Raw genomic sequence first — 27,581 nt, forward strand, 5'->3', positions numbered from 1 at the left:
TTATGTACCCTTGCATATGTCTCCTGACAATGATGTCATGTGACATTGTGATCATGTGATACCATGATCATGTGACATGGCAATCATGTGACACTTTGATCATATGACACTATGATCATGTGACACTATGATCATGTGACACTATGATTATGTAACACTATGATCATGTGACACTATGATCATGTGACACTATGATTATGTGACACTATGATCATGTGACACTTTGACCACATGGCTTTGTTGTCGTATGTGTCTGCAATTCTGCATGTGAGCTTGCCCAGCATGTCACACTTGCAGCATATGATGCCACCGATACATCCACATTAAATTTTTTGGTGTAATTTCTCAGTGCGTTTTCGGCTTGGCTACTCCTCTTTTGGAATTTTTCACGTGGTATTTTGCCTTCTCATTAGGCTTTGTTTCCCCCTGCGTTTCCCTGCGCCCATTTTCCTTTCCAATATTTTTCAGAACATCTTGGAATTGCTGTTACAGTTCCTCGTTTCGCAGCCCATTTTTCCGTTCCACCTTTTTTTGTGCCATTCGCCTCGGACCCCCATCATGCCCCCCCCCCCCCGGTTTTCACCCCACCCCGTTCCACCCTATTTTTACCCCGCCCCGGTTTTTCACCCTACCTAATTCTACTATCCCATAATTTTAATATAATTTTGCTTTTCCTTATCCCCGGGAGGTTTTTTTTGCGATGCTCGGCCTCACGAAATATTTGTATGCCCTGTTTCAATTCTGACCGGTCTGCTCTCTTTCTTCCCCCGTCCTTTTCTTTCCCATGCCGACATGCATCGGTTTTGTCTCCTGTACGTGTGTGCTTCTTCTCATTTCTGCATGACTCTACATGTAGTTCCATATTTGGCTTGCTGTGCATGACTAGCGACTCTACATGTAGTTCCATATTTGGCTTGCTGTGCATGACTAGCGACTCTACATGTGGTTCCATATTATTTTGGCTTGCTGTGCATGACTTGCGACTCTACATGTACTAGTTCTATATTTGGCTTGCTGTGCCTGCGTCGCTAGCGGTGCATCTGTTGGTTTAGCTTCTTCTTTTGTTTCCTGTCATGTCTAGAAATGATATTTTTTTGCTATCCTGTGTGTGGGTGAGAGACTTTTAAATTAAGGGGTGCTGGTTGTAGTAGGTATGATGTAACGGTTGTGTAGCCAAATGTGCTTGAAAGTTGAAAGGGAGGCATAGCGTGCACCGCGCCACGTGTCTTGCTCATACAGAGTAACCTCCTGTTTTCGTACTTACGTATATACATGTACATGGTCAGTTGTCTGATGACTGCCTTGCGACATGAAACTCAGTGTTACAACCAACCTGAACGTCCTCCGCTGAGTCTGCTATGTACATGGTTGGTGTCACATTGACTCCACCAAACATGTATGGCTAGGGGGAGTGGAGGGAGAGGAGCCCAAGGGGTCTCCAGGAGTCTACATAGTTTGCACAGTTTTGTTAAATATAGAGAAAATTGTGGTCGACCCTTATAACGGTCCATATGAAAGGATTCTTGACAACAGCACTCACGTACAGTCAACTTGGCTAATAACGACTGCGGATATAACGACAATTCGCCAATAACGACAGAATTTCCATGCCCAGAGCAAAGTCCCTTCCAACTGTAATACATATAACTGTCCCTCCAGAAACTTGCGGAGACATTTCGGAAATATCGCGGAAAAAGTTGCGAGGTAAAATGCCACAAATTGTGCGGAATATTGCCGATTTTGTCAAATATTGCGGGATTATTGTGGTAAAATTGCGGAAATCGCGGCCGATTTTGGTACTTGTACTGTATACATGTAGTGGTGTACGATGTACGAGTCATGCAGCATAAATCATGCATGACAAAACAGAACGTGTGCTGCGCTGACTTTGTTCAACTGCCTGACAGGAGCTTGCAAGACAGCTTTCCTCCATCCTCGGACAACACTCGACGCGAGCCTTATTTTGTGACTTGTCAGCCGCTGATTTGCCCAGAAACTTCTCCATTCTGGCGTCGATCTCACAAGTAAACTACTGACGAGCTTCAAGAACTAAACAACATCGAAGAAAGACTCGAATATCGCGGTTGCTTTTCGAAATATCGCGGTGCTTTTCAAGTATCAAGGACAGTTTTCTACAAGAATCGCGGATGGTTTTTCAAATATCGCGGATATCACGGACTTTTGTTCAAATCGCGAAAACAACGCGGCCACGGAATCGCAAGTTCCTGGAGGGACAGATATAATGAGACTTCGGGTATAACGACACTTCGCGAATAAGGACACTTTTTTGATGCCCCGCCGAATGTCGTTATAAGCGAAGTTGACTGTACACAGATTTCAAGTTATGCTCACAATTTCAAATGAAGCACTGTTTGAATTACTTTTTTTTGGCGGTAGAGAAATGTTGTTTGTTCAGCAATAGAAACTTCATTTCAGCAGTTAGCGATGGTCTGTGTGTACGTGGATGTGTTGTCACTGGACAAGTGTTATTACAATGAACGAGTTGATGCAAATTCAATAAATGAAAATCAACTTACGCAAAGCTGTAATCATGGTGTAGAGAAATGATTGCATTCACACACCCACAGAGAGAGAAAGGGAGAGCGAGAGAGAGCGAGAGAGAGAGAGAGAGAGAGAGAGAGCGAGAGAGAGCGAGAGAGAGCGAGAGAGAGCGAGAGAGAGCGAGAGAGAGAGAGAGAGCGAGAGAGAGAGAGAGAGAGAGAGAGAGAGAGAGAGAGAGAGAGAGAGAGAGAGAGAGAGAGAGAGAGAGAGAGAGAGAGAGAAATAGACGGTGTGCGAGTAGGTTTGCTCGGTCATGAGCAATGGTATTGCACGGTGTACCATCTCTTCAGGGTAGAACCATTCACGCACATATGCCATGTACACGCACACACGCACGCAAACAAATACATGCACACACACACAAACACATGCACACACACACACACACACACACACACACACACACACACACACCGTAGAAATAGATGGCTTGGAAAGGTAACTGGACAGTGCACGATTTCAAGGCGGACCCAGGCTGCACTTCAACGAACCTTGCACATGTGTCCTTTTAACATCGTGGGCGGTTAGTTGCACACGCTACCAGCTATCCCACGTCTTAGAAAGTTGAAAACTATCCCGGTCATGTTATTCAATGCCGTAGCCATGGTAACTGGATAGACCGAGAGGGTGCCTTGAGAAAACACATTACGTCATAATGATGACGTCACACAAGTCAAGCTCTGCTATTCGCTGTGCATGTGACCGGTTCGGACATGCACTCTACTAACGGTATGGGCAGTGCTGCTGCGAATGTCTATGACGGTTGGAAAGGCAATGCACACTCACTGCCACATACGGAATAGCAAACCAACGCAGACTTGTAGTATCTGATCTAAGGCTTTCAAACTCTCCTGGCGGCGCAAACAGCATCTTAACCAACAGCGTAGTTTCTTCTGTTTTGTTTGGTGGAAGTTGGCAGGGGATAAGTGGTGGTGGAATGGCACCCAGCGGTACTCATCTTCCTCTACCGCGCCGCGTCCTTGACTTATCCCCTGAAGGTGAACAACAGTATTGAACTGTTGAACTGCTTTCTGTCTTTCTGACATTGCCACTCACACTTGACAGTAGCAGCTGTCCATATGTGCAGTTAGCATATGTGCAGTTAGCATATGTGCAGTTAGTTAGTTTGAGAGCCACAGTGGTTTTTTTTGTGACTCCTTCTTCCCAGAAGCAAATGCTGGTTTGTATACAGTGTATAGTTACTCTGTGGTGTAGTATTTGCATGATCAGTGGTTTGCGTGGTGAATGTCCTTGTGCAGTTGAAGACTTGGGCCACTTACTGCAGCTCTTATATACAGACTCAGTGTCACATCAGACATAGCAAGTATTATGTACTCTTGTTACTTCCTCCGTTAACAAAAACTTCGTGATGGATTTTGATGGATATGAAAACCCTTAGAACAGGTCAAGAACAGTTTGTATCGACTGCAAATCACCGGAGGAAGGTGATTCAGCCTATGTACAGTGTCGTTACAAGAAAAAACTGTTCGCGGAATGAGCAGAGAGTTCAGTTTGCGTCGCTTTCGCTCGATTCATTTTTGACGTGCGTCGCTGTCGTCATCTGCTTCATGCGAGCCGTCATCTGCTGCACGCGAGTCGTCATCTCTCTCGAGTCGTTGTTCAGCTCGTTTCAGCCTTGCCTCGGCTTCTTTGATCACACTCCGCTGACCTTGATGTCGCCATCGTTCAAGTAACTTGGCTTTCAAGCTGCGTGATCCGCCGCAATGGCTATCACTCGTTTCCACCTGGGAGTTGTGAAAAACATTTTACGACTCCCTGGTTTTATCTTCGCTCTCCAGAACTTCGCGAAACGAGGAGTAAGGGTACAGCCAAACTGATTCCATTTTCGCTAATGGATACCCCTGCCAGCACTGAACGGCACCGGCTAGCAAGTCCAGTCGACTTTCTTTAGCCATGAGACTTGCATCGGACTGCAGACTTCTGAAAGAATGCATGGTCATCCGCATTCGAATCTGGGCTTTGCGCAGGTTGAACAAGAACTTGAGTTCAGAATTAATTTCGTTGAGCCATGCGATCGGAGCAGCTAGCTCCTTGTTCACTGGCTCATTGTGTGGGCTCACTGTTCCGTGTTGTCGCTCTCTATTGCTCTCCAACTAACTTACTTAGTGCTCAAGTGGTAGAGAATCCAAGCAGCGCAATATCCCCTCGGAGAAGTGTTATTTCAGTTTCGCTCGCCATGACTGTCATCACCTATGTTTCCACAGCGCAACTATCGATTTCGCTCGGCTTGTTGTGAAAGGTCGCTTTCCTTGCATCGTACCTCTTTCATGGCATGCCAGGGAAGGCCAAGAAAGTGATTGCGACTCATTTCACGTCAGTTTTTGCCCAAGTCAGCCCCTCAAAAATCCATCATGAAGTTTTTGTTAAAGGGGAAGTTAAGGCAAAAAATAAAATTTCACCAGTTGTAGTCTTCGGGGTGCCGAGTCGAATGGTCTTGGTCCGAGGAAGCTGAGACGCTCCCTTCCTACTTGAATCCCAATCGAACTCGCGCACTTCCACCGAAACTGGGTGACTGCGCCCTACTAGATGGGGATTTGTATGCAAAATGTCACTAAAAGCGCCATTTCGTTCTTATAAAAGCACGGATGACCGCGATTGGCCCATATGTTGTAGTCTTTGGGACGCTGAGTCGACTGGTTTTGGTCCGAAAAGGCTGCGATGCAGCGTTCCTCCTTTATTCCCAATCGAACATGGTTGAACAAGCGGTCACGTGCTCCTGCGTACGCCAGTCACCTGGTCACCGTGCCTGCAGGGTACAACCAAGAGTAGATAAATGTTTATCTACTCTTGCTTTGATCTTGGTACAACTTACTAGCCTGTTTGACCTTTTTTGGGTGCAGTCCTGTCACTCGAGTTGAACCCGAGTTGAACCTTGGTGTGAAAGTTGTCACCTGCTGGCGTGGTGACCAGGTGATTTGGGCACCCAGGACCACGTGACCGCTTCTTCAACCATGTTCGATTGGGAATAAAGGAGGAACGCTGCATCGCAGCCTTTTCGGACCAAAACCAGTCGACTCAGCGTCCCAAAGACTACAACATATGGGCCAATCGCGGTCATCCGTGCTTTTATAAGAACGAAATGGCGCTTTTAGTGACATTTTGCATACAAATCCCCATCTAGTAGGGCGCAGTCACCCAGTTTCGGTGGAAGTGCGCGAGTTCGATTGGGATTCAAGTAGGAAGGGAGCGTCTCAGCTTCCTCGGACCAAGACCATTCGACTCAGCACCCCGAAGACTACAACTGGTGAAATTTTAATTTTTGCCTTAACTTCCCCTTTAACAGAGGAAGTACATAGGTACTCATATGTACTGTACACAGTAGTAATACAGTGGTCCCTCTATAATCCGGCACCATTTGTGCCACGGAAATCTGCTGGATTAGGGAGGGTGCTGGATTAACAAATCTGATTTACTGCTGCAATGTGCATGAAGAGGACATTTTGGCTACTGAAAATTGTGCTGGTTTATCGAGGGTGCTGGATTATAAAGTGCCGGATTAGAGAGGGACGACTGTATATCTACTTGTGTAGCACTAGCATGATCACACTGCGCATGCTCTTGTTCAGGGGTTTTCCCCCAATCTACTGGTGCTTGCTGTATGCTTGTGTGCATGGGGGTCAGGACTCAACAGCAACACTGACTGCCACAGCATACACAGCAAGGCAACGCAGACTCACTAACACAAACATAGCAAGGCAACGCAGACTCACTCGTTTTGTCTCCATCAGCACATATAGGTCAATAGGTAACAGGGGTATGCCTGCGAGTTGCTATACAACATGTAAAAGTCGGTACCATGACCCTTCACCGAGTCATAGCGTACTTCATCTACATGTCAGTGAGAAAGAGAGAGAGAGAGAGAGAGAGAGAGAGAGAGAGAGAGAGAGAGAGAGAGAGAGAGAGAGAGAGAGAGAGAGAGAGAGAGAGAGAGTCATTGTTGTAACGCTGCTTTTCATGCACATGTATAGCAAAGCTTATGCAATCGTCAGAAAACTGATTGAGGATTGCCTTAGAGCTTTGCTGTGTGCATGAAACGCAGCAATACAGCAATGGCCTAGCCGGTTGTCTCTATCCTCTTCTGTCTTTGTGGTAATGCTCCATCCTTGTGGTGTTGAGCACTCTAGGCAATCTGGGAACTCTGGCTATTGTGAGTCACTGTATATATATAGCAGGGCAGACAAAGTGTCTGGAGTCCTTTCTGCAAATAGTGCTCAATACCTCAAAAATGGGCAGAGCGTACTACACAAGGCAGAACAGCAGAGACCAAAAATCTCTCGTTACTCCGAGTTGCGTGTTCAAAACACTCATCAGGAGGGCAGACACAAAAACAGACACACAGATACACAGATACACAGATACACAGACACACAGACACACAGACACACAGACACACAGACACACAGACACACAGACACACAGATACACAGACACACAGATACACAGATACACAGATACACAGACACACAGACACACAGACACACAGATACACACAGATACACACAGATACACACAGATACACCCAGATACACACAGATACACACATACACAGACACACACATACACATTCACAAAAGACACACAGATACACATGCACAAAAGACACACAGGCTTGCGGGCACACAAACACAGAAATGCAGACACACAGACACACAATAATCAGAGAGGCAGACAGACACACAAACACACACACACACACACACACAAACACACACACACACACACACACACACACACACACTCACACACACACACACACAGACACACCCACCCCTCCCCAGCTATCCAGTTGTGATGGGTCGCCAGCAATCCCAGTCAGTGTTCACTTACTCATAATACTGCTGTCTGCTCTAGGCTTGAGAGGTGGCATGGTCAGTGATTGATTGCTGTGGAGAACCACACAGTCTCCTAGTAGAACCTGATTGGCAGAGAGAAGAGCCCACTGAGATGCACACATACTTGCCAACCATACCGGTTTTCCCGGTATTATACCGGGAAACTAGTGTAACTACCGGCATACCGGGGATTTTTGACTTTGATCGAAAAACTACCGGTATTGGCACTGAACCATGAGTTCATAAAAAGGTTGTTTTGTGGTGTGACAAGGGCACATGCGGCCCTGCATTTCACAGAATCACACATGTAGGGGCAATCTGACAATAAAGAAACTCAGGTTTTGGTCCCCCAATGAGCAATGGGTTAGAAATGAATAAAGAGAAGCACAATGCATGGACGCAAACACAAATCACAAATCACATGTTTCTGCAGATCTGCTGCCAGTTCCGGACGACTATGACTAACCTATAGTTACATATATGTACATGTACTATGTACAGGTATGTACTATGTACAGGTATGTCAGGGGCAACGTCGGAAGGTAATTTAGTGTGGTACGGTCAGCCATCTGAAGTGCAATTCACTCGTGGGGGAGGGGTGGCTGAGCCGAATATTTGGGGAATTTAGAGTCCAAATCAGTGCATTTTATTGATTTACAGGGTACTTGGGGCAAATAGTGGTACGGTCAATACCGTAGTGACCGTACCGTGTGCGACGCCTCTGTATGTACTATATCTAACGTGCATATAGCATATTGCCACAGCATGGAAAGGCCAGCCGTAGTCATTGCTCAGTGACGTATTAGATAAACCTTGTTTTGTTAAAACATGTTGTTGCTTGCCAGCATGTAACAAGGTGAATGCCACCACCGGGGCTCTACCAACCACCGGGGCTCTACCAACCACCGGGGCTCTACCGACCACCGGGGCTCTACCGACCACCGGGGCTCTACCGACCACCGGGGCTCTACCGACCACCGGGGCTCTACCGACCACCGGGGCTCTACCGACCACCGGGGCTCTACCGACCACCGGGGCTCTACCGACCACCGGGGCTCTACCGACCACCGGGGCTCTACCGACCACCGGGGCTCTACCGACCACCGGGGCTCTACCTACCACCGGGGCTCTACCAACCACCGGGGCTCTACCAACCACCGGGGCTCTACCAACCACCGGGGCTCTACCAACCACCGGGGCTCTACCAACCACCGGGGCTCTACCAACCACCGGGGCTCTACCAACCACCGGGGCTCTACCAACCACCGGGGCTCTACCAACCACCGGGGCTCTACCAACCACCGGGGCTCTACCAACCACCGGGGCTCTACCGACCACCGGGGCTCTACCGACCACCGGGGCTCTACCGACCACCGGGGCTCTACCGACCACCGGGGCTCTACCGACCACCGGGGCTCTACCGACCACCGGGGCTCTACCGACCACCGGGGCTCTACCGACCACCGGGGCTCTACCGACCACCGGGGCTCTACCGACCACCGGGGCTCTACCGACCACCGGGGCTCTACCGACCACCGGGGCTCTACCGACCACCGGGGCTCTACCGACCACCGGGGCTCTACCGACCACCGGGGCTCTACCGACCACCGGGGCTCTACCGACCACCGGGGCTCTACCGACCACCGGGGCTCTACCGACCACCGGGGCTCTACCGACCACCGGGGCTCTACCGACCACCGGGGCTCTACCGACCACCGGGGCTCTACCGACCACCGGGGCTCTACCGACCACCGGGGCTCTACCGACCACCGGGGCTCTACCGACCACCGGGGCTCTACCAACCACCGGGGCTCTACCAACCACCGGGGCTCTACCAACCACCGGGGCTCTACCAACCACCGTGGCTCTACCAACCACCGGGGCTCTACCAACCACCGGGGCTCTACCGACCACCGGGGCTCTACCGACCACCGGGGCTCTACCGACCACCGGGGCTCTACCGACCACCGGGGCTCTACCAACCACCGGGGCTCTACCAACCACATGGCCTAACCAACCACCGGGGCTCTACCAACCACCGGGGCTCTACCAACCACCGGGGCTCTACCAACCACCGGGGCTCTACCAACCACCGGGGCTCTACCAACCACCGGGGCTCTACCAACCACCGGGGCTCTACCAACCACCGGGGCTCTACCAACCACCGGGGCTCTACCAACCACCGGGGCTCTACCAACCACCGGGGCTCTACCAACCACCGGGGCTCTACCAACCACCGGGGCTCTACCAACCACCGGGGCTCTACCAACCACCGGGGCTCTACCAACCACCGGGGCTCTACCAACCACCGGGGCTCTACCAACCACCGGGGCTCTACCAACCACCGGGGCTCTACCAACCACCGTGGCTCTACCAACCACCGTGGCTCTACCAACCACCGTGGCTCTACCAACCACCGTGGCTCTACCAACCACCGGGGCTCTACCAACCACCGGGGCTCTACCAACCACCGGGGCTCTACCAACGACCGGGGCTCTACCAACCACCGGGGCTCTACCAACCACCGGGGCTCTACCAACCACCGGGGCTCTACCAACCACCGGGGCTCTACCAACCACCGGGGCTCTACCAACCACCGGGGCTCTACCAACCACCGGGGCTCTACCAACCACCGGGGCTCTACCAACCACCGGGGCTCTACCAACCACCGGGGCTCTACCAACCACCGGGGCTCTACCAACCACCGGGGCTCTACCAACCACCGGGGCTCTACCAACCACCGGGGCTCTACCAACCACCGGGGCTCTACCAACCACCGGGGCTCTACCAACCACCGGGGCTCTACCAACCACCGGGGCTCTACCAACCACCGGGGCTCTACCAACCACCGGGGCTCTACCAACCACCGGGGCTCTACCAACCACCGGGGCTCTACCAACCACCGGGGCTCTACCGACCACCGGGGCTCTACCAACCACCGGGGCTCTACCAACCACCGGGGCTCTACCAACCACCGTGAAGGAGGTTGTAGTAAGGTCACTGTTTTGCAACACGGTGGTCCTCCACGTCCTCCACCGTGTTACATGCTGTCAACCGACACAACAAGTCTCAACTTGTTGAAGTGCCATACGCCATGCACCAAACTTGCCAGACACGCACACATCTTCTCTCGAACACAGGGTGGAGACAATTTTCGTGTTCAGAATTCGTGAATTGGCTGCCCAGACTACTGCTGCATTATGAGAAAAGCTGTGCCGCATCACGCATGACATCATGCATGGAATCCTGCATGCATGGAATCCTGCATGATGTGTTGATTTGATGCATTACCTAATGCAATACGTCATGCACTATGCAACATCATGCAAGTGTGACTGAGGTGCCAATGGTGTGATCAAGAGTCCATAAACAGTGTATGCACTGTTGGTATGCTGCATGGACAGCATGACATCATTCATTATGTAATGCATGGCAGTGCATGATGATGCATGGCAAAGTGAATTATCATGCATCATGATGCAATGCATTACACAAGGCATTGGATAGAGAATGACATAATGCATTACGTAATGTATGACCTAGTACAGGATGTAATGCATTGCATAGGGCAGGATATAATGCATCATGTAATGCATGGCATAGTGGATGACGCTTACCTTCGCAATAAGCATTTGTTTAGTTTTTGACTTTCCAGGCACGGGATGGCTGTAGTTGTTTGAGGAATCAGCGCTCTCTGCAAAATACACTGCTTTTCCCCAGAGCCCCGCTCTTGAGAATCTCATGTCAAATCCAACTTCATCCCTGTACAACTGAGACGTATAGGGAAGGATGGACACACGCACACAAACACACACATACACACACGTGCATACGCGTACACATACATGCATGGATATTGACACACATGTAGTTACACACACCTATGCATGTGCGCACACACAGGGAGAGAGAGAGAGAGAGAGAGAGAGAGAGAGAGAGAGAGAGTGAGTGAGAGTGAGTGAGAGAGAGAGAGAGAGAGAGAGTGAGTGAGTGAGTGAGTGTGTGAGTGTGTGTGAGAGAGACAGAGAGACAGAGAAGAGAGACAAAGATAGACAGAGCGAGAGAGACAGACACAGAGAACGAGGAAGAGACAGGGCGAAGAGTGAACGTACCGAACCAAGATGACAAAGTCTTCAACATAACTGGATGTAATTTACAATCGGGGGAACACGGTATATGGCGGAGGCCACATACAGTGTTGCTACCTCTGCAAGATCAGTGTGTGTACCTACGTTTCTTGGAGGGTTTGATCCTGATCCATGGAACAGGAACTTCTCCTGAACAGCACCCTTCAGCTTTCGTTTCTTGGCATCTTTCGTCTGGTTGTACTTCCTCCACAGGAACTTGTTCTGGATGCGGTCAATACGCTCGATCTTGGCCCGGGAAAGGATCTTGGCCCGGGAAAGTGAGGCATGTACGTGTGACTGGATCTTGCGAAACTCCGCCGAGTTCGGCGAGACCTTTGGCAGAGAGGTACAGGAGAAGTAGAGGAGACAGCACTGTCAAGTCTGCACCCATGGTCTCCTGAGATACCGTAAAAGCCCCTGTATACGCCCACTCGAAATTACGCCCACCCTCCGTGTACACGCCCAGTCAGGGAAAGTCAGCACTTTTGTTTCAAAATAGCGCCCTTGCCCATGTATACGCCCAGGTATGCCGGAAACACCAGTACATGTACAGGTACTGATACCCAATACTTACCGCTATCCCTATTCCAAGTATACGCCCGGTTCCAAAATAACGCCCGTGCCATTGTATACGCCCAGGAAATCGAGGCTGCTGTTCTATACGCCCGCGGCCTATACACGGGCTTTTACGGTATCACAACAGGGGCGTGAGGGGGGGGGGGGGGGAGGATTTGGGGTGTAGAGACTTGGGTGGTGGGTTGTAGAGTTTGAGGTTCAGGGTTTGGGGTGGAGGGTTGTAGGGATTGGGGAGGAGGTTTGTAGAGATTGGGTTAGAGGGTTGGAAGCTGAAAGCAGTTTTTACTATTATGGAGAATGTGTACATGCTATTAGGGTGCATCAACTGACTTATGTGATGCCATAGCCATCTTTACGCGTATGATATGTACAGTCCAATTGCCGGAAGGATCTTTGGCACCCTATGTTGCTTGCCGTCTCATTGCGCTTAACAAAAATCCTGGAGTTAGACCTATCGGCGTGGGCGAGGTATTTTGCCGAATTTGTTCAAAGGCAGCCTTGTCTGTAAGTAGGTCCGATATTATGGAGTCGTGTGGCGTTGAACAGGCCTGTACCGGGATCCCAACAGGCCTTGAGTCGATGCACCAGGCAATGGACATTGCTTTTCAGCATGGCAAAACGGAGCTAGGCTTTGTTGTTGGTGGATGCCCAGAATGCATTCAATAGCCTCAATCGATGCGCCGCCCTTCACAACATTGCCAGGGTGTGCCCTCCACTATCTCAAATAACTACAAATACTTACCAGTCTCCAGCAACGCTGCATGTATCTGGAGGTGGAAGCATCCTGTCTCGTGAGGGAACCACACAGGGTGATATACGCTGTTGCATTGACACCTTTGGTCAAATCGTTGCGTGCTTCTGCAGATAGAGTCTGCCAAGGATGGTATGCGGACGACTCTGCCGCAGCGGGGAAGTTTGGTCCGCTCCGCGTGTGGTATGATAATTTGAAAACTCATGGTGAAGATTATGGATCCATTATTAATGAAAGTAAAACTCAGTCGCTTGTGAAGCCTGGGCTTGAGGTGCCTGGGCTTGAGGTGGCTGGGCTTGAGGTGGCTGCCAATGAGCACTTTGGAGACACGGCTATTGTTGTGAAGACGGATGGTGTTCGTTACCTTGGTGCTGGGCTGGGCACCTCCGCTTTCTGTCGTGATTTTGCAATTCAGCGTGCGGAAGAGTGGATACAAGAGCTGAATGTTCTAAAAGAATTTGCGGCTGTTGAGCCTCATCCGGCTTATGCTGCGATGACACAATGTGTCATGGTTTAAGGTACAAATGGACATACTTGTTCGGTCTATGGATTTGGGTGAGGAGATACTTGCTCCTGTTGAGACTTGCGTCTCTCAGGTATTTTTGCCAGTTGTCGTGGGGCAACCCGCATTGTCTGGCGTTGATCGGAGGGTGTTGAGACTCCCTATTCGGCATGGCGGGATGGCTATCCCGGATTTGGTTGCTATGTCTGCGAACCAACGGCGGCAGTCTCGCCACATTTCGGAGCCTCTGGTGCTGGGTATCAGTGTGGGTAGCTAGGTTGGGACATTGCACGTGCCCTCTCGATCTGTCGCCTCTCCGAGTCACAGGAGTGTAGTGTCCGGGAGTGATCACGTTGCCTCTACTCCTGTGGCAGTGACAATGGACGCCGTGCAGGAGCGTAAGGCCCAGACCCATGCGCAGCAAAGGAAGGAAGCTGTGGCTGTGGCGAGCGCGGCTGCTGAAATGTTGTGTGATCGGGACAGGAGGCGTATTCTCGAACACTCAGAGAAGGGTGCCTCGTCCTGGCTGGCTGTATTACCTATCAGGAGGCATGGTTTTAGTTTGTCACGAAGACTCGGTCGAAGATACTTCCAGGACGCTGTCGCTTCGCGATATGGTTGGCCTTTGCAGTGTACGCCCGAGTCCTGTATATGCGGACATGAGTTTTCGGTCGAGCACCAACTTTGTTGTAGTCGGGGGGGGGGGGGGGGTTCTACCCTGCGGCACAATGAAGTTCGTGATCTCCTGGCGGAAGAGCTCACAATGGTTTGTTCCGCGGTTGGTACGGAACCGACGCTTGCACCTCTAGTTGGCGTGCGTTTTCGTTTTCAAACAGGGAACGTTAGTGAGGAGGCCAGACTCGATGTGAGCGCTCGGGGGTTTTGGAACCGTGGGGAGGAGGCTTTTTGATGTAAGGGTTTTGTGCCCAGATGCCCCTTCCGATCGCTCCAAATCTCTCAGCGCTCTGTACAAGCAACATGAAGATTCTAAGCGTCGTGAGTATGAGGAGAGTTGTCAATGTAGAGCGTGGTTCTTTCACCCCTCTAGTGTTCGGTACTCATGGGGGTTGTAGTCCGTTGTGCACTGTTATTTTGAAACGTCTTTGTCGTTTACAATGTGACTTTTCTGGTAGCGAATACTCTGTTGTCATGAGTCTGCTGCGTGCCCGTCTCTCTTTCTCCTTACTGAGATCCAGTATTCTTTGTATCCGTGGTGCTCGTTCTCGTCGGGGTTTCCCCGTCCAACGTTTTGTGGATAGTTCGGTCATGGTGGCCGAGTCTCGCCTTGTTACGTAATTTTCTGATCTTCTATTGTGTTTAGTTGTTTATCAATTTTTTTGGTTTTTGATTTTTCTTGATGAAGTTATTGGTGTTCTTATTAATTAGTACAGTGTTTTTTTGTTGTTGAAGTTGAAGACACCACTGCAGCTGTACTTATGGTTGATAAATATGGACGAAACGTAAGTCGCAATCGAGCTATGTCGTTGCTGTGTCATCATCTATGTGCCATGCGCTACTTGATGTACCAGCCTGCTATGCCGGATACCGCCAGCCATGCATCGACCAGGCGCCAGGCGCGAACTGATGGTGGTGGTGGTGAGAAGGAGAGCTCTGTGCCAGAACTTTGCAGCCTAGAGAGCGTGTGTGGGCAGGCGTGTGTTTACCGCCATATTGCCAGGTGTGTCTTTACCACCATATTTATCAACCATAAGTACAGCTGCAGTGGTGTCTTCAACTTCATTCTCCCGAGTCAAGCTCCGTATGAAGACATCCAAGAAGAAGATTGCCTGATGAGTCCAGCGGGGACGAAACGTACGTCGCAATCGAGCTATGTCGTTGCTGTGTCATCATCTATGTGCCATGCGCTACTTGATGTACCAGCCTGCTATGCCGGATACCGCCAGCCATGCATCGACCAGGCGCCAGGCGCGAACTGATGGTGGTGGTGGTGAGAAGGAGTGCTCTGTGCCAGAACTTTGCAGCCTAGAGAGCATGTTTTTTGTTGTTGTTTTGTTATTGTTTTTCTCCTTTTGAATTGAGGTTATTGAGTTTACGTAGTCAAGTGGTGTGCTTCACTGTCCGAAAAGTGCTCAATGCCCATGTAGGGCAGAGCCTTGTACACAAGAGAGAGAGAGAGAGAGAGAGAGAGAGTTTGGAAGCTTTGTCACAACTCCGAGTTTCACGTATCTCTACGATCATCAGGCAACTGATGGATCCAAAACGGGCAGCCAGAACATAAGGGGGAGCAAGGTGGGAAATTCCGAGGGGTGTCATAGGCGACGCGTATCATAGCGCAAGAGTCAGGTGCAGGCGTGAAGTTGCCAAGTCTTCAGACTTGGGGCTATGCAGCAGTAGTTCCGGCATGAATGATATAGAATAGAGCTGGGGACAAATGCCAAATCCACACATGCCCACACCACTACACAAACATACACCCACACTCTCTCCCCTTTCTCACATACACATACACTCACACGCGCGTCCGCACACACACTCTAAATATCTCTCTCTCACACCCACACACCTTCCTTCCTTCCTTCTTCTCCACTGCCATGACTGGCTAAGTGGCCCCATACGGGGCAGCTCTTGGATTAGCGCTGTCTCCGGGAAGCGGCACCAGGACCCAACGACTGACGTGACGGCGCATTCCCACGGGTTATAATTGCTATTGAACGCCGCGATGTACAACGATGCCGTGCGATATCCTGACGGCGGCGGAAACTGCGGCTGCAAGCAATCTCCGACAGTATATTGATGAGAGCCAAACCAAAGCGTCTCCTGGAGGCCAACGATGTCCATTCCATACTTTTTGAGCTGACGACACACAAGGTCAATTTTTCTCTCCTCGCGAATATTCGAACAAACTTTCCTTGATTTTTTTGCTTTGGACGCCGTATTCAAATTTCCGTCAGTGTCGACAAGAGTCCTGACGTTCCACGTTCCCAGAGACAGAACAACCTTTCGAGCCGCTGGTGCACGCGAGTGGAAAGACTCTGGGCCAGGGTTTGCAAGACCTCTACACCCAGGCGAAAGAGGGTCAGCGCGAGTGGTCACATCCGAAGTGGCCATGTCGTCAACGCTGAATTTTCCTCCTCCGCGGCAGCAAGATGAAGACTGCCTTGTCTAACACCGCGTCACTAAGTGTTTTCACACCCACACACACACACACACACACACACACACACACACACACACACACATTCATTCTCTATATCTCACACATGCACACACACACACACACATTCATTCTCTATATCTCACACACACACGCATTCTCCAAATCTCAGGAACATGTATGCCGTCAACAAGGACCGCTACAAGAAAATGATGCATGACAATGTAACCAAGAACTACAAGCAAGCACCGGAAGAGACATACGACGACATGAATGTGGAGGCTAGGAATATAGCCAATGCGCGTGGATTGGACGAGAGAATGGATTGTATGGCAAAAAAGGACGCGTACGTGACTCTAAAAGACCACAAAGACAACTTTAACGACAACCTCCCATGCCGCCTCATCAATCCGGCGAAGAGCGAGGTCGGAAAGGTATCAAAGGCGATCCTGGAAAGGATAGTCCAGGATATCCGGCGCCAACTGCCAACAAATGCCTGGAAGAACACATCCGCCGTGATCGACTGGTTCAAGGGGCTGGAGGAAAAGCAAAACTGCGTTTTTGTATGTTTTGATGTCGTGGAGTTCTACCCGTCTATCTCGGAAGAACTATTATTAACGTCGCTGGAGTTTGCCCGAGGCTTCACGTCGGTGTCTTCGGAGGACCAGGAAGCTATCCTCCATGCACGGAAATCCCTGCTATTCGGCCTCGGGAAAGAGTGGTTGAAGAAGGGAAGCGGAGTATTCGATGTGACGATGGGATGCTATGACGGTGCTGAAGTCTGTGAGTTGGTCGGCACGCTGGCCCTGGCCAAACTATCCGAGGTGTATAACGGCAATGACATTGGACTCTACCGCGACGATGGGCTGGCAGTGTTCCGGAACGTATCGGGACCGGAAGTGGACAGGATCAGAAAGGACATGACCAAAGTTTTCAACAGCCTAGGACTAAAAATTACCATCCAGGCAAACCTGAAATCAGTCGACTTCCTAGACATCACGCTGGACCTACGCACTGGCAAATACCGTCCATATCGGAAGCCCAACGACCAGCCACTGTATGTCCATCACAAATCCAACCACCCACCAATCATCATCCAGAACTTGCCCTCTTCCATCAGCCGGCGACTAACGGACATATCAACGGATGAGGAGACATTCCAGGACGCATCTCAAATGTACAACAATGCGCTCAGATACAGCGGGTACAATGAGACCGTCCAGTTCTTGGAGGAACGGAAGAGTGGGAAAAGGAAGAGACAAAGGAAGAGACACCGGAATATCACATGGTTTAACCCACCGTTCAGTAAGAATGTGTCCACGAACATTGGTCAGCGATTCCTGCAACTCGTCAGCAAGCACTTCCACAAGGGTTGCAAATTACACAAGATATTTAACCGGAACACGCTAAAGTTCAGTTACAGTTGCATGCCAAATGTCGCCACCATCATCAAGCCACACAACAATAGTATGCTCCGCAGCGACCACCAGAATAAGACCAAGGATGTGAGAACCTGCAACTGCCGTGTCAAAAATGATTGCCCTTGGAAGGAAACTGTCTAGCATCGAGCATTGTGTACAGGGCACATGTAACCGGCAGCGACATGAAGGAGTACACTGGATTAACGGAAGGGACATTCAAGACACGATTCAATGGTCATCAACATACTATTCGCCACAAGAAGCACGAGACCTCAACGAGACTGTCCAGACACATCTGGAGACTGAAGGATGAAAACAAACCTTACAGTATCAGGTGGTCCGTTGTGAGGAGAGCCGCACCATACTCTAACATCTCGAAGCGCTGCAACCTGTGTCTGGCCGAGAAGCTGGAGATTGCCTGGGCCGACAAGACCCGCTCCCTCAACAAGAGGTCAGAGCTTGTGTCCAAGTGCCGTCATGAAAACAAGTTCTACCTCTGTAACTTTGCGCGCAAGGTCAAGTGAATCTAGCTGGTAGTCCCGCTGCCAAGTGTGTGTGTGTGTGTGTGTGTGTGTGTGTGTGTGTGTGTGTGTGTGTGTGTGTGTGTGTGTGTGTGTGTGTGTGTGTGTGTGTGTGTGTGTGAGTGTGTGTGAGTGTGAGCGCGCATGTGTGTGTGTGTGTGTGTGTGTGTGTTAGTGTGCATTCGTGAGAAAGAGAGTGCGTGTGGGTGATTGGATAAGTGCGGGTGCAAGTATGTGTGCGGTAGGTGTGAGAATGAAAGGATGAGTATTGTGGCCGTGTGTGTGTGTGTGTGTGTGTGTGTGAGAGAGAGAGAGAGAGAGAGAGAGACAGAATGTTTGTGTGAGATTTGGAGAATGTGTGTGTGTGTATGTAAGATTTAGAGAATGTGTGTGTGAGATTTGGAGAATTGTGTGTGTGTGTGTGTGTGTGAGATATAGAGAATGAATGTGTGTGTGTGCGTGTGCATGTGTGAGATATAGAGAATGAATGTGTGTGTGTGTGTGTGTGAGAGAGAGAGATTTAGAGTGTGTGTGCGGACGCGCGTGTGAGTGTATGTGTATGTGAGAAAAGGGAGAGAGTGGGGGTGTATGTTTGTGTAGTGGTGTGGGCATGTGCGGATTTGGCATTTGTCCCCAGCTCTATTCTATATCATTCATGCCGGAACTACTGCTGCATAGCCCCAAGTCTGAAGACTTGGCAACTTCACGCCTGCACCTGACTCTTGCGCTATGATACGCGTCGCCTATGACACCCCTCGGAATTTCCCACCTTGCTCCCCCTTATGTTCTGGCTGCCCGTTTTGGATCCATCAGTTGCCTGATGATCGTAGAGATACGTGAAACTCGGAGTTGTGACAAAGCTTCCAAACTCTCTCTCTTGTGGTTATTGAGTTTATTGATTGAGTTTATTTTTAATTTAAAAAAATATTTAAATAACCGACGAGGAGACAACAGTCGTAAAATAGCAATGAAAAATATCAATTGTGCACTCATAATCATGTATAAACAATTAAAATGAAACAATTCCAGAACGTTTTCGTGTGACCATCATCAGTGGAACATCGTCACATAGTAAGAATCACTAAAACAACCAGTTATATAGCTAGAGTAACATGAAAAGAAGCGTGAGAATGCAGCACAGCTAGCGGTTATGCATAACGCGTGTAGTGTGAACCTTTGCAGTGTATCTGAGAATGGTAGCAGTAGATGAATGTGGCAGCTGTGAGTGCGTGTGAACAAAAACTGGTGAGTGCGTATTATTTAAAAAGTGTGAGTGCTACAACATTTTCTTTTTGCTTGCATAGAACAGGGTCACGTGTGCGAATATATACAGCTTCCAACACCTGCAACTGCTTAAAGAAACGCGCGCGACAAATAACACTAAACCAGGAATGGGCGGTAACGGAAAGATCACCAGGAGAACGAAATGAAAATGGAGGAAAAACGAATCTGAGGAGAAGCCAGAGACTAGCGGAGACACGACTGAGAAAAATGGAGAAGGCGGAACCAGTAGTGGCAGGTGAAAGTACGGGCGCAGCAGTGAACACGTCAAGGAGAAAGAAGCGATGGCATGAGGAGATGGAGATGGAGGATGATGATGGGGATGAACAGGATGGTCAGGAGGAAAGTAAGGGTGAGCAGGAACGGGAAGTGGAGGATGAGAGTGATACGGACGAGGAGGAGTTCGACATCGACAAGAGCAAGTCTGCCATCTACAAGCATTTGGTGTCCAGTCCGGATTGTCGTAAGTTGTTTGACGATTCCTGGTTTAGTGTTATTTGTCGCGCGCGTTTCTTTAAGCAGTTGCAGGTGTTGGAAGCTGTATATATTCGCACACGTGACCCTGTTCTATGCAAGCAAAAAGAAAATGTTGTAGCACTCACACTTTTTAAATAATACGCACTCACCAGTTTTTGTTCACACGCACTCACAGCTGCCACATTCATCTACTGCTACCATTCTCAGATACACTGCAAAGGTTCACACTACACGCGTTATGCATAACCGCTAGCTGTGCTGCATTCTCACGCTTCTTTTCATGTTACTCTAGCTATATAACTGGTTGTTTTAGTGATTCTTACTATGTGACGATGTTCCACTGATGATGGTCACACGAAAACGTTCTGGAATTGTTTCATTTTAATTGTTTATACATGATTATGAGTGCACAATTGATATTTTTCATTGCTAAAAAAATATTTGAAGTTTTTTTTGGGTTGGGTTTGAAATTCTTTATTTTGCTCATGCATTTTTCTGATTTCTTCTCCAGTGTATGATTTATTGCATTTAAACCATTGTGTTAATTTGCCCGTAAAAGAGGCCTGAAAAAATGTTTTTACTATTACAGAGGAGTTGTCTGTATTTCGTGACAAAAAATCTTAAATCTGAAATCTGAAATCTGGGTTTGCCTTTTATTCTCCAGTGCGGCTAATACACCAGAAATCTGGGTTTGCCTTATACTCCAGTGGGGCTAAGGGCCGTTTCACACGAGGTACAAAATCGCGTACATGTCACGTTTCCGGTTATGTTCCCTAGGAGATGGAGCACTTTTGGCGCGAAATGTGAAACGCATCGTGTACGTTTTCACTTTTCAGCAAGACCAGGAGGGGTGTAGAAAGCAGGATATACCCAGCGTTCTACTGACATACTTCGTTTTCCTTGCATTGTGATCTGTCGTCGTGTTTGCTTTTTTTGCTTCTGTTTGCTTTCATTGCTGGTTGCTGGTTGTGCCTTCCGTTTCGGACAATGCCTCGCCAAATATTCTCTGATGACCTGGAGGCTAGACTTATTGAGTTGTGGGCCGACGGACAAATTTCGCGCGACGCCTGCGAGAAGACACCTGAGTGGACTCGATCAAATTGAGGAAATCAAACCTTCCGCTCAGGATGGTTGAATCCAGAGAAAAACTTGAAATTACACTTTGAACAAGCGAGGGCAATGCAGTCCTTCTACGCCTCGCCATCCTTTGCAACCTCTCTCGTCCGTTCATCTTTCTCTCCTTGTGGCGATCAAAGAAAACGAGAATCAGGGAGAGAACATCTCCTTGCCAAACTAATAATAATTATTATTTTGTGTTCAAAACTCCCGCGTTCGCGTGCGGATTCCGTATTTTACGACTTCTGTGCGAGGCAGGTCAAAGCTGCCATGGCAACTGCTGCTTGAAAAGCATGTTGCGACACTCGTGTGAAATCACGCGCTGTGTACTGTGCCTAGAACGCCCATTCGTGAAAAGCCATGTATACCTCGTGTGAAACGGCCCTAATAGACCAGAAATCTGGGTTTGCCTTATACCCCAGGTTTTACTTTGTACTGTTGAGATACCGAATTCCAATAAATCAATACCAATACCAATACTCCAGTGCGACTAATACACCAGAAATCTGGGTTTGCATTACACCGTATTTTTCCGGTTGTAAGTCGACCTTTTATGACTAAAAATAGAAGTAGAAAGGGTGGGGGTCGACTTACAACCGGGATTCGACTTATAACCGGGAACTATCAGTATCTTACCAAAAATGACCGGCACTGCATGCACGAGTGCACCATGTGTACACATGTTGCCAGTTTATTGGCCTTTTTCAAGGATTGGGACATTATACCCTCCAATAAGGAATGTTTACATAATTTGTTGATGTGTCAGTAGCAGGGATCTAGGGAGTGGTTAGTAGTGCTTCTTTTGGTGAAAATTTCAAAACGCAGAATTGAGACCTCCGGATACGGGGGTCGACTTATAACCGGGGTCGACTTACAACCGGTAAAATACGGTACTCCAGCGCGGGGGAATTCCCCAGAGAATACGGTAATCTCCCATGCTCAAACTAATTGAGCTAATGCGTTTGCAATCGTCTCGGAAAACCCGCCTGGACATTTGAGTTTCACGTTACTAACCACTTTCATCTCAAAGTCCTTGGTTTGCGGCTGCCATTCCGTCGGCACGGGATAGCTAGTCATGGCACTGTTCATCCATGTTGCTGTGCCACTGGATGAGGAGGATGCCCTGTACAGCTGAAAGGTCAGTGGTCATCGTCACATACAGCATGGCGAGAAACAAGAAGCAACGGAGAGGAAACATAAACGTGAATTTTATGACACGTAACCCTCCCCCTGGTCGGACGAGCTGCCCAGGGCTCACCACCACTGCCGTTTCTGTGCTGCCTTCTCGATACATACGTATGTACACTGTATATCATGTGCACATGCACATGTCTGAAGGTTTGTCGTTTTTCAATAAAAAAAATAAAAAATAGAAAACATCTACGAGTGTGGAGTGGTTCACACATCTGTCACGTGACCACACAGGACAGCCATGTTGGTTACAACTCCACTCAACCCCTGCATCTATGGGTCACTTGACCATACAGGACAGCCATGTTGGTTACAACTCCACTCAACCCCTGCATCTATGGGTAAGGAGTTCAGTTCCGGTCACTGAAAAGCAAAAAATGCAGTCACAGCTCGCCTGTACAAAGTGAATGGGCGCCTCGTGGCTGCAGTTCGAGATGCAGTTCGAGGCCCGAGTATCTTCTCCCGCGGCCTTTTCGGCCTTGTCGATGCTATTTTTAGGTAGCTGAGGTCATTACCTTTCCAATGGTGCCACACATGCCATGCTTCCAAAAATAATACCTCCGCACTTGGCGCGGATGCACTTCGAAGTACTAATTTCGACCAGATCCGTACTCGGCCCAGCGAGGAACACCCGATTTTCGTGTTCAGCAGCCTCGAATTAGCCTAAACCAAGAGGATTCTAGAACATTGAGGCTCACGCTTTATCGCGGTAGAAGGAAAATGATCACAGAAACCAGCCCACGGCGATTTCCTGGTGGTAGACGAAAAAAATCGAGTGAACTACGCGCACACAGTAGAAGCAGTGACGGTGAAAACGTGTGACTTGTGCAAGTAGGCGCGCACGGCATGCATGCACACATCCTGTATCGCCATGTATGCACCAGATAGTGCAGTGCTGGACGGAAACCACACGGCTCACATACATACTTGCATTTACTTCTGTGACTATTTTTTGGTTACATCTCCTGTCAACCCCTGCATCTATGGGTCACATGACTATACTGGACAGCCATGTTGGCTACAACTCCACTCAACCCCTGCATCTATGGGTCACATGACCATACAGGACAGCCATGTTGGCTACAACTCCACTCAACCCTGCATCTATGGGTCACATGACTATACTGGACAGCCATGTTGGCTACAACTCCACTCAACCCCTGCATCTATGGGTCACATGACCATACAGGACAGCCATATTGGTTACATCTCCACTCAACCCCTGCATCTATGGGTCACATGACCATACAGGACAGCCATGTTGGTTACATCTCCACTCAACCCCTGCATCTATGGGTCACATGACCATACAGGACAGCCATGTTGGTTACATCTCCACTCAACCCCTGCATCTATGGGTCACATGACCATACAGGACAGCCATGTTGGTTACATCTCCACTCAACCCCTGCATCTATGGGTCACATGACCATACAGGACAGCCATGTTGGTTATATCTCCACTCAATAGGCCCAGACAGATTCTGCTCCGGTCGCCTCGATATTTTGACGCAAAATGTTGCTGCGAAATCTTCGATATTTTGCCCAGCCTGGCACAAGAATCTCGATATTTTGCTCCATTTTGCTCCGGAAAACCGTGTATTTTACCCAATTCCCGTACAATTCCGTACAACGTTTCATTACATCGCAGGGTCGGTTTCTCAACACGGATTTCCACGCACGTGTCCCTGAGTTCTTCCAAAATCATGCGGATCCACAGTGAATCCCAGTGATATTTCGGTGACATGATCTCGTCCTGGGCAGTGTATCCTGCTGAACCAAGGAAATCTAAGTATCAGGCATCGATTTTACCCAACATCTCGATATTTTGCTCCGATTTTGCCGGCAATTTCCGCTCTTTCAATTCTTCGATATTTTGCCGAAAGAATTGCCGGCAGGATTTGTCTGGGCCTACCACTCAACCCCTGCATCTATGGGTCACATGATGATGTCAGCCATGTTGGTTCCACTGTCGACATGACATGATCAGTTTTTCTACACAAATTTAGTCACATGACCAGGATGACTGTAATAGACTAGTGACAGTGATAGCTTATGAAATCCCAAGATGGGAGTGAATGTCACGCTGAGCACTGTGCAGCCCCATGGCCCAGACCTGTGAGTAGCCCTTGGCGGACGATGCTGTAACAATTGGCAGATTCTACTCCAAAAGCAGTGAAATTTGCAGAACCATACAAAGCGTATGGCAGGCACTTTCTTGAATTCTGCTCTATTTCGTTATCCACCTGCCAGCATGCATGGAAAATGCAAGAGAAACCACCAAATTCTGCCAATTGTTGTGCCATCATTATCTACCACTACCAGGAGCTACCTGTGCTCACTGGGTCATTCACTGATGCAGGCTGAACTTGAACTGGATTTTAGCAGCTCTGTTGTCAAGATACAAAACAGGACAAGCACCGCGCTTCGGTAGCCATGGACACGAGTCATGCAACCAATGAACTGCAGTGAAGTGGGGTGCACGAAGACTCGGAGTTTGATAGAGTAAAACCTGTCAAGGCAACCACTTGGATAGGGCGACCACCTGTCCTAGAAGACCACTGAAACCAGGATCAAGGGATGCTACTTCCAGTCAAATGACCCTGGATAAGGAGACCACCTGGTAATTTAGACCACGTTTTGGTGGTACCTGGAGCGGTCGTTTGAGACAGGTTTCATTGTACTAGGACGACTTGTCACCGAGCATGCCGATGTCTACACTTTGCATGCGCAGAAAACTTGCAGTACAAACCTACGGTAGTCGTGAATTCAGTAGCGCCGGGGGTGCTTCACAGCTGTAATGTCTTTTGATCACGAGGCGGAACATGTGCTTATCTACCACACATGACAATTCTCCCTTAGGAGTCTGTGTGCTTGGACGATGGAACAAACTGCGACGACAGGTAGGTAACGCATGATTTCAGACAGTAAGCATTTACATTATTTTCTCTTACCGATTCCATGGCTGCAACGTCCAATGTACTCTGTGAGGTGGTTAGGTGGAACACGGCAACAGGAGTAACTTGGTTAGGTGGAACACGGCAACAGGAGTAACTTGGTTAGGTGGAACACGGCAACAGGAGTAACTTGGTTAGGTGGAACACGGCAACAGGAGTAACTTGGTTAGGTGGAACACGGCAACAGGAGTAACTTGGTTAGGTGGAACACGGCAACAGGAGTAACTTGGTTAGGTGGACCACACAACAGGAGCAAGGTGCTTTTGCCGAACAGAAAGTACTTGGAAAGCGGAAAGCCAGTCAGCTAGCGAGGACTGAGGAGTTGTGACGGGAGTTCAGCCAGTCGACTGTACTAACAGTTACTAAAGTACTAGATGGGTATAGCATAGGGCAGGCTGAAACCTTGTGAAGGAACTCCAGTTTTTATAAGCCATCTGGCTGTGCTAGAACGGCTGCTGGGCGATAACTTTACTTCACACGCAGGTGCTGAATCAGCCACCTCCAGCGTGACGGTTTGTTTCAAGCAGCCAATCTTGGTAGCGTAGCCGTAGCCTACGTAGGGGCACACATACACGCCGTTATCTTGGTCGATTCTCTCGCCCCTCACTTCCGAAGCCTGTCGCACCTTTCTCCGAGAACTGCGAGAAGGTTTGCCAGAGATGACGTAAAGGTCGGAGTGCAACCGTGCATTGACGAACTGCGATCTACTGGTACTAGTACTAGTAGTAGATCGTAGTTCGTCCTGTATCTCACTACTCCTTCGTGTGCAGCCTACAATGTAGGTCGCAGGTGGCTGTCTATTCATAACTGCCAAGTCCAAAGACTAACTAACTGTTACTTCAGTAGTAGTGCAGTACTTCCTGGTCCACACTAGGCCCATTATGGAATCGTACAAAAATCCTCAAGATCGGCGAGAAAATTGCTTGGTGTGGACGGTGTTTTCGCACCAGTTTCTGACAACTTTGTGAGGGTGTGTGTACTTCGAAGTACCTGGTAGGTCTGACGGAGTCGGCGTGGGAGCGAAAACTCGGCCCAGTATACATTGTACTGTGTGATCCAGGCATTAGTATCAAGCAGGGAGTACTGCAGAGGTGTTAATTTTTCTACTCCCTGCTATCATGTGTCACCACCTCACTACGACACCAGCATGCACACCGATCCGCCGCTTTACTTTCGCACTTCCCACCCTCCAATACTACAATGTAGTACAGTCGACAGTCATGCTTTGAATCTACCTGGGCTACCGCTAGCCTATGCAACGGCCGGGACCGTGATAATCATTGGGGGGTGGGGAGAGGGGGGGGGGGGGGGGGGGGTGGTATGGAGGTTGGATGCTTTTTTGGGTAGATAGAGGAACAGCGCGATTCTCTGGCAACACATCACTCGTCCAGATTTGTGCTGCATTGTTGCACATCACATTGTGACCTATAGATATAATAGTATTATTTTATGTATCTACTGCATATTATTAGCATACAGTCTAGTCTACACACCACCGGCATGTTTTTTTTGCTTTTTTTAAAATTTCGGCCAGTCGGCTACTACTAGTACTAGTATCATGAGTATTATGTCATGTACTACTATCATTTTCGTCTTGGGGATTAGACAAGGGCAAGTAGCCATAATTATGTGGGGACGTGAACCCGCCTTTCGGCACCCGGGTTGTGTATCCGCACACGGCGCCCGCTACATGCTATCGGAGCAGCTCAGGATGGAAACTTCAAAGTCTGAAAAGACTCGTGGTATTGAGCTCTGCGAGACCTTCTCTGTCTCCGGTAGCGAATCTAGCGATTGTGCAAAGGATCGCTAGGATGAAGCCGATGGCGGATGCCAGCGGAGTAGTTGATGCCGAATGTGGACTGCTGGCTCGTGCCGCTAGCAATGTGTCCATTGGAGCGAAGAAGAATAGCGTGGTGGCGTTTGGCAGCGCAGGTAGCAACAAATCTACAATCTCCCTTCGAATGCTAGAATACCTACATGTACCTGTGGGATACATTCCCTGTGGTCAGTGTGGAAGGAGAAGATTGATCTTGAGTTTCCATGGTTACGACGTGCTGAGGTGCGATCTGCAACTAACCAGTGTGAGGTGCGATCTGCAACTAACCAGTACGGCAGGCAGTAGAAACCTGTGT

At 49.1% G+C, this 27,581-nt stretch overlaps 1 protein-coding gene and 1 long non-coding RNA gene across 2 annotated transcripts in view; one reads left to right on the plus strand and one right to left on the minus strand.

Annotated features, from left to right (window-relative positions):
• LOC135820768 (uncharacterized) overlaps nt 1-1,133 on the plus strand; it is a gene marked incomplete at its 5' end in the record, with an annotated part of 41,051 nt that extends 39,918 nt beyond the window's left edge. The window contains 1 exon segment of the mRNA XM_065333801.1: nt 1-1,133. This exon segment is cut by the window's left edge and continues 261 nt beyond it.
• A 10,670-nt stretch (nt 1,134-11,803) lies between these two features.
• LOC135821495 (uncharacterized) lies at nt 11,804-25,837 on the minus strand. The gene is made up of 3 exons (XR_010554376.1): nt 25,447-25,837; nt 22,317-22,433; nt 11,804-11,875 (listed from the first exon to the last, which is right to left on the minus strand). It is a non-coding gene; the product is annotated as an uncharacterized LOC135821495 (long non-coding RNA).
• Between the last annotated feature and the right edge of the window lie 1,744 nt (nt 25,838-27,581).

This window comes from Sycon ciliatum, chromosome 7 (genome assembly GCF_964019385.1).
Source record: "Sycon ciliatum chromosome 7, ocSycCili1.1, whole genome shotgun sequence".
NCBI lineage: Eukaryota > Metazoa > Porifera > Calcarea > Leucosolenida > Sycettidae > Sycon > Sycon ciliatum.